Source organism: Rhagoletis pomonella, unplaced genomic scaffold (genome assembly GCF_013731165.1).
Source record: "Rhagoletis pomonella isolate Grant_MI unplaced genomic scaffold, Rhpom_1.0 Rhpom_scaffold_00035, whole genome shotgun sequence".
NCBI classification, from domain to species: Eukaryota; Metazoa; Arthropoda; class Insecta; order Diptera; family Tephritidae; genus Rhagoletis; species Rhagoletis pomonella.
Window position 1 is genome coordinate 332,743 of NW_023458589.1, and position 8,585 is coordinate 341,327.

The window sequence follows — 8,585 nt, forward strand, 5'->3', positions numbered from 1 at the left end:
TCATTTGCTCATCGTTAGCCTTTATTTAACAATCCAGCGATACGAACCGGAGGATTTGGGAAATCCGGACGAGGGTTCAAGGATAATCGTAACAATTGGTGTCAGAAGTGGGATTGTTAAATAAATCCCGAAGGAGAAACTTCCAAAAATGGCGAAAATTCAGGACTTAAAAATTGAGGAGCTGAAACAGGAGTTGGAAAAGCGTAATTTGGCCACCTCCGGAAGAAAAGTGGAATTGTTATCCCGGGTGCGAGAGGCTATGGAAGCTGAAGGCATCGACGTGGACAAATACGACTTCCAGGGTAAACCCGACGATGCATCCGCAAAGGACGAACAGAAGGATGAAGCAGCTTGTTCGTCGAAGGATGCGCAGCAGACATCCGGGAAGGTTGAAGAACAGCAAAAGGCTCTTAGTTCATCAACAGCTATAGACATGAAAACGTTATTGGCTGCCATGTCACAGATGTCATCACAGCTGCCATAACAGATGCAAACGCTGGAGACACGTATATCTTCAGAGGTATCAGCGCAGGTGTTATCCCGGCTAGAAGCTCAGCTACTGGCACAAGAGACACGTATATCATCCCAGCTGGAAGCACAGGATGCAAAAATTACACAAACACAGGACAAAATCGAAGAGAGACAGGACAAAGGCGAGACAAAGGTAGAGGAGTTGGAAGGTCGTCTTCGTGATTTACAGTTGAATCGTCCAGCTACTTCGACGAGCGCACCCAAGGTAAAAACCCCATCCTTTGACGGCACGATTCCTTTCCAGGTCTTTAGGCTCCAGTTCGAAAAAACGGCTGCAGCAAATCATTGGAGCATGGAGGATAAATCCGCTGCACTATTCGTTGCATTGAAAGGACCTGCGGCAGAAATCTTGCAGACTATTACCGACTGTGAAAGGAACAGTTACGATGCGTTAATGGGTGCAGTGGAAAGACGTTATGGTAGCGAGCACAGGAGACAGATTTACCAGATGGAGCTGGAAAATCGCTGCCAAAAAGCCAATGAGACTCTACAAGAATTCGCTTCGGAGATCGAGAGGCTGGCTCACTTGGCTATTGGAGACGCATCTGGTGAACACCTTGAAAGGGTAAAGATCCAGAGGTTCATCAACGGAATGCGAGACATGTATACCAAGCGCGAGACGTATGCAAATCCAAAGCCAACATTTGCTGAAACGGTCTCGTATGCTCAGACACGTGAAACGGCGGCGCTCCTAGGTAGACCAGCCTACAAAGCCCATCGAGTAGAAGCGGAGACACCTGACGTGATGAACGAGATCCTGAAAACACTCAAGTCGATGGGAGAGAAGAATACTCCTGGTGCAACCGAGAGAAAGGATGGTGCTAGGAAATGCTTTAGTTGCGGAAAACCAGGCCACTTCTCCCGCGATTGCAGCGCAAGTTCCAGTGGGCTCAACCATTCAGCAGGACGCAAACGCAGGGCTGAGGGAGACGAATCCAACTCAAATCAGTCGTTAAACTAAAACGTGCCAGCAGGAAGGGCCGCGTGCTGGCTCCAGAATTTGAAGGGCCCATAATCTCCGTCTCACAAATTGGCCGGAATGCGAGCAACCTCACTATTGGTGGATGTGTGAATGGGCAGGAGCGAGTGCTGACAGTGGATACTGGAGCGTCACATTCCATTATTCGACCTGATGTGACTTCTTTTTATATGAAGCCACTAACTGGAGCAAAGCTGCAGACTGCAACTGGTGAGCGAACCCAAGTGTTAGGAGAAGTACTATGCGAGGTAATAATCGACGGGTTGGCCTCGTACACGAAGTTAATTGTCGCAGACATTGTGGATGAAGTCATCATCGGCGTAGATTTCCTACTTGGGCAAGGCATGAAAATTGACCTCCAGGGAATGATCCTAACCTATGGCGACAGGAAAGTGCCACTTAGGGTTGGTTACGACAGCCAGTACTGCAGCAGACGGTTAGTCTTAGAGGAAGTGTCGAAGATTCCACCAGAAATGGAAGCGGTTAGTTCGGCGGCGGTTGGCAGTGATGGAGACGAAATGGTTTCCTCAGGAGAAGGAAGTGGTTCACCGATACAGGAAAAGCGTGACCGTTCTGACAGCTCAGTGAAGAAGAGGTCGCAACCGGCAGGAGGAAGGCCACTGAACCACGTTGCAATGGTGATACGCCGGTGGCCGGAATTGGAAGCGGCTGTGGGAGCAGTAGGCGCGCTTTGAAGTGTCCGGAAAAAGGTGGTCGGCAAAGGCGAGCAGTTAAGCCGGAAGCCAAGGGTGAGATTATACATGTCCGGTCAATGACGTTAGCATCGGCGGAAGAGCGAGATACGAAACGACGGCGGAAGCTTCAGCGTAAGGATCCGGATGTAGCAAGATGTGCTAAAGGCAGTGCAGCACGAAGGCGGGAGTCTGTGTGTCATGGACAAATGATGCGGCATAGATCTGGCGAAAAGGGTGCCCACGAGAAGAGACATGGTCTGGTCACCACCAGTGGCCGGCAGAAGCACGATCATGTGAGATGGTGCACCACCGGAGATAAGCTGGAAGCAATGTCCAGTAACGCATCGAGCCGAGAGGAGCTACAGGAAGGTGATTCGGTGTTGTTGCACATGCCGCAGCCGAGGAAAGGCTTCACCTCCGAACAACATCGTAACTGGAAAGGTCCGTATAGGATTGACAAACGGCTGAAGGACGCAGTGCATCGAATCCAGACAATGGGGAGACCGGGGACCAAGATGAAAGTGGTCCACTTGGAAAGACTTGCAGCGGTTTGAGCAGCAAGTGTGTCTGATCGGGACGATCAGACTTAGGTGGAGGGCAGTGTGGCGAATACTGCGGCAACACAAAGCGAACAACGAGAAATAGGCAGAATGTTCGAGGAATGACGTAGAATGTTCCACAAAGAGAAACGTCAGGTTGGATGAACACTGCGAACAGCGAGAGAAAGAGAATGAGCGATAAACTTCAGAATGTTCTAGAGTTGCCATAAGTGCCAGCGCAGGTATATAAGGGCGCCGCCACCGCGAGGTGAGTTAGTTACAAGTCAGCAAGCTACAAGTAAAGTGAGCAGAGAAGCGAGTTGCGAATAAGCAAGCTATAAGTTTAATTGTGTGTAACAAGTTCAGTAAAGCGTTGTAATTGCTTTACCAAGTATTGTAGTGTTTTTACTGTATTAGCAAGTATTGTAAAATTGTTTGTTGTACAATAAAGTTAATTGTACTACCATTTGGTCATCGTTAGCCTTTATTTAACAATCCAGCGATACGAACCGGAGGATTTGGGAAATCCGGAAGAGGGTTCAAGGATAATCGTAACAATATTCATTTTTGCTGGAGTAATTGTATACCCCACACCCAATGGTAGCAGGGCCAACAGAGGCATCAGTTAAGAAAATGCAGAAATTGGAGTTTCTGTATTCATTTAAGATAATCAAGTACGTCGTTTTAATCTCGTCAATGGCCATGTTTGATTTTTTATCATTCAGTGTTTTTGTGATGATGTGCAGGTTTGGAGTAGCAACTGTTTCATTGACTATGCAAAGATCGTCAAAAACATTTCTGAATTCGTTAAAAACTATACTATAGCTAGAATTTACATAGTCTGAGTTAACCATGAGGTCCCTGAAACTGTCGTCTGTTATAAAGTTATTTATTAATTCTTTGGCAGTAAGCCACGTTGCTCTTTCAGCCGGTGGTAGTTCGTTAGCTATTGCATAAATTATGGGGATCGGGGTAGCAGGGGTAAGACCAAGGCTTCTCCTCAAAAAACTGTTTTGGTATGTTTGGATTTTCTTGTTTACTGTTTTGGAGCAGTTTGAAGTAGATGTTCTGCAATATTCAATTTTGCTGCGAACTACTGATTTGTGGTAGTTGAGTGCCACTTGTGGATGTAGCCCCGATTTGACTGTCGTGATGCATTTAAAGAGGCTGGAATTTCTATATGACTTTTTGATTGTCTCCGTGTAGTGTTCTTGAACAGAAAGTAAAGCGCTAATGTGCCTACCTAAAAATTTGATGGAGTGAACCTGCTCAATAGATTGGTTGTGACATCTAATGTCAATCGTTGTGCGCCTGCCTTTACATAAGTACATTGCCTTGGTTTTATCAGCATTAAAAAATTTATTTTAATTAGAACATAGCATCGAGAAGTCATTAAGTTTGCGCCTCAGGTTTGCAGTGGCAAGATCAATGTTTTCATGATGTGACATGATGAGGAAGTCATCAGCAAATTGGTATAGCTTAGTGTTCGCATCCTGAATGGAATGTAGTTCCCTGGTGTACAAGTTAAAAAGACATGGCGAGAGGCAACTGCCTTGAGGTAGACCATCATGAATTTCGATGGAAGCTTTGCCAAGTTGAAGTTTTCTGTATGCGATAAATTTGCTGATCCATTCACTGTGAAAGCCAACCTGGGTCATGACCTCCTTGAGTTTGCTAATACTGACGCAGTTATAGGCGTTGCTAATATCTGAGGTGCATACGATGACTTTTCGGCCTTGTTTTTTAAGTATTGCCGCTTCATGCAGAAAATAGTTTATACAATTTGTGGCTGATCTGTGCTTTCTGTAAGCAAAACACTGTTTGGGTATTATATCGTTTTCCTCAAAAAAGTTAGAGATACTGGCCCGTAGTCATAGTCAAAATAAAGTCGACTTTAAAGTTAATAGCAGCTTTTTTGACAGATATCCCATTGAAAATTATGTCAAAAAGCTGCAACTAACTTTAAAGTCGACTTTATTTTGACTATGACTACGGGCCACTGTCTTTAATACAAAGGTTTATACATTTAAAAAAAAAAACGGAGATTAAGGCAATCGGTCTAAAGTTAGAATAAATACTTAAGTCATAAAGAATTGGAATTGGTACTATTTTGGTCGTGCGCCATTTTTCTGGCATTTGGTTTGTAAGAAAAACGTCGTTGAGGGCAGTGCGAACATTATTGAGCATTTCATCAGGTAGGGCTTTAAGCATTTTGTAAGTTACCAGCTGAGCTCCTGTTTTTGGTGTGTATGACTTTATGTAGCTCGCCAAAAGAAATTGCAAGATTGTTTACTGGGATTAATTCTTTATTGATTGGTAAGGGGTTATTACCGGTCGGAACTTGGTTTTTTAATTAATTCAGAAAGTCTTTGTTGTTGTCGTTAGACCACGGGGAGTTGTTGGAGTTTTTGTAATCGCCACTTAGAGCTTTTACAAATCTCCACGCATTCTTCGTGGTAGGGGCATCATTTAGTTCTGATATTTTATTCTCAAAATTCTTCTTTTTTGCTTCCTTTACTTGTTTTTTCCAGTCTTTTTTTATTTCAGTTAGATCTAGAAAGTTTTGGGGTGAAGGTGTGGATTTGCATTTCTTACAAGCTGCTTTCAGAAAGCGGAAAGTTTTATCAAGTTCATCCGTCCACCGTGATTTTGGACTTCTTTTTGAACGGAGCGTGTGGGTGGCCGCTTCGATTTCTGTATGAAATTGGAGATGAATATTGTCAACATTTGGCTCGAAGGTGGTTTTTTGTAAGTTTGCAAGTAGTTTTTTTGGGCCAGAAACCTGTGTCCTTTATGCGTGACCATAGTGGTCTCTATAGAGATTGGGAAGTGATGACTGCCACCCAGTCGAATGGGGTCGGTCTTCCACTCAAAAGAAATGGTGCTGTTAGTAAAAGACAGATCAAGGACTGAACCGGTTGAGGACAAAATATCATTTTTAAAAGTATACTCGCCACTATTCAAGTGCCAAAAATTGTGTTCCGATATGATTTTGTAAAGGTTGTTGCCGCTGCAAAATTGAGTCTGGTCACCCCACACTGTCGCCCTTGCATTGAAGTCGCCAAGTATAAGGACATTCTCATGATGTTCAAGGAATGATAGAAGCTTGATAATTTCGCTTTTAAAATCGTTGATAAGAACTTTTGGAGGGAAACAAACTGCGCAAATCACTAGATTTGGCTGGAAATTTTTGGGTTTAACAATTAAAATATCAGAATCAGATGCATAGTTTAGTTTTTGGAATTTGATATGTTTTTTAAGGCTATGGCGACACCTCCGTAGCCATCATCTCTATTTTTTCAATGATGTTATAATTTATAATGTTCCTGTGTTGTTGCTCATTGGCAGTAAATATTTCGCTAAAACATGCAAGGTCATACTCGTAGTGATTTAAGTAATACTCTATGGTATTTCATGTGTTAGATATGGGAAGGGGGAATGGTACCCCTGTTTATTGCATGCAGATCGTCCGGAATCAAGCATTGGTCAAACTTTTGTTTAATATTTTGCACCTCCCCTAGTACTTCGTCAAAATGTTCACCCGCACACGCTTGTTGAATAATGCCGAAAAGCTCAGTGATGAATACCTTTGAGGTATTCTGGTCTGTCCAGAACAGAAACTCTGGGGTTTGTGACACGGATTTCTCTGCTTACAGCTTGTTGTACTGGTGCTCTTTTGCTTGGGCTTATTTTGCGTGCGATTGTGCTATATTTAACTCTAGCAAGCTTTTTTTTTGCATTCGAATCTCTACTTTTAATAAATTCCTGGTTTTCAGGCAGCTTCGGAAAATCAGTATCCTCAGTTGCCAGCAAATCAAAACGATTCTGGCTTTCGGAAAAGTAGGTCTTAATTGTTTCGCGCCTGGACAGGTTTTTTACAGTTCTTACAAAATTTATTGACCGTTCTTTCTCCCACATCGAGCAGGAAAGTTTGTCAGTAGACACGTGTTCTAGACTACCACAAAAAATGCATTTTTTATTACACGAATTTGGGTCACAAGTAGCAAGGCCACATTTGACACAACGTTTTTTTGACTTGCACGCGAATTGGGTGTGCCCTAACCTACCGCAGTTTAAACACTGCCTAAGAGGAGGAACATAAAAATCGACATAAAGTTTGGTGTAGTTAAGAATTATGAATTCCGGAATTTCTTTTCCGGAAAAGCCTATTTTAACCGTGGTTGTGGGTGAGAAGGACTCATTTTCTGGGTTTCTACGTGTGAAGCGCCTGACTGTGGTTATAGGTACGCTGGAAATGGCATCGGACATTATCTCAGTTTCCTCACACCATGTCGGAATACCCCTCACAACACCGTATGTTTCTACGGCAGTTTTTGGCACGAAGGCTCTGAGGCCGATAGATTTAATTTTATCATTTAAAACAAAGTTGTTGGCTGCGGCCGCGTTTTTAAAAGTCATTTTGTATAAGCTTTTGCCAATGGCAAAGATAAGGTCTATGTCTTTTATTCTAAAGTTTTTGATTTTGTTGTATAATGTTAAGCCGTTTGTGACTCTGTCATTAATCATATCACTGCATTGAGATGAGTCTACAAGTACGAGGTATACGCCTGTAAAATTGGCGGGATACATAGTGATGTCATTCTTTGCACTTGTGTGAAAATTATTTGTCGTCACTTTACCTGCTTGCTGTCCGTTGTCCGGTGCCAATAGCGGGCTATCGGTACTCGTCAGCGTCCCGTTATCTGTTTGTACGTCAATGCTCATTTCGTTCTCACTTTGTTCCTCCACATTTTTCCCCTGACTGGTTACACCCATGTCAAGCTTAAACTGCGCAAAATTTTGCGTTTTTAACATGTTTATTATTTTAGTTTCATTATCTTTTTTAAGGCGCTTGCCTTTTGCAGAATTTATGTTCGAGATTGACTCGAGGTCATCAGCCGATGACGTCCCCAGAGACGAGGACGCCATAGCGGCTTTGGTTTTTGCTGCCGTACGCGGCAGGCTTAATTTTATTTAACCAAAACTTTTAAATAAAAAGAACTCAACCAGCTCAAAAGCCCGAGAGATTTCACAACCCTAACCTAGGTTATAATCACTCACCTGACCTCTTGCTGCTATCACCCCAATATGGTGTCCAAGTAGATTTCTCACAAAGATTTTAGTTATTTACAGGCAAAAACGCCACACGAAGCACTGACTTCCAAAGTTGTCTGTACTTTTATAAATTTGTTGTCCACTAGATATATATATATCGCACATACACATGTGCTATTGCGCCTATAGAAAAGTCTTTAGTCACTACTATGCGCCAAACTCGTCCACCATCACTCACAGTCAGAAAGGGAATGACCTTTTGAAATTGCAATACGTTGCTGACGCGCAAAAATTCCGTTTCCGCGGGAAGGAAATAAGTTTCTTTTCTTATTCCTCTTTGTGCTTTTCGCATATTTGACATTTCTCTCGACTGGGATGCCACATTTCATCATTTTAAATAAAAGGAAAAAATCAGCTGTTTTTCGCTGTTAAGCAAGAGTTAGAGAATCATATAATTGTTAGTGCAAACGGCAAAAGTTGTTAAGTAACCTAACAACTTACAGAATCGCACTACTGGTCTGGTTTTATTAATCTTTCATCGATTTTTTTGTGGTCCTGCGTAATTCATTAAAATTTTAAAACGTTCGCCTTGATAACTAGCTTAAACTTTTTAGGCTTACCGAACACATTATACAAGTGTAGAATGGTCCATTTCTATCGGTAAATAAGTGTGCCAGCGGAAAAATTGATTTTTTTTTCTTAAGCTTCCTATCAGATGATAAATTTCGAATATTCATAACTCTGGTTCTATTAGAGGTACACATTCAGCTCTGGTGTAATTTTCAA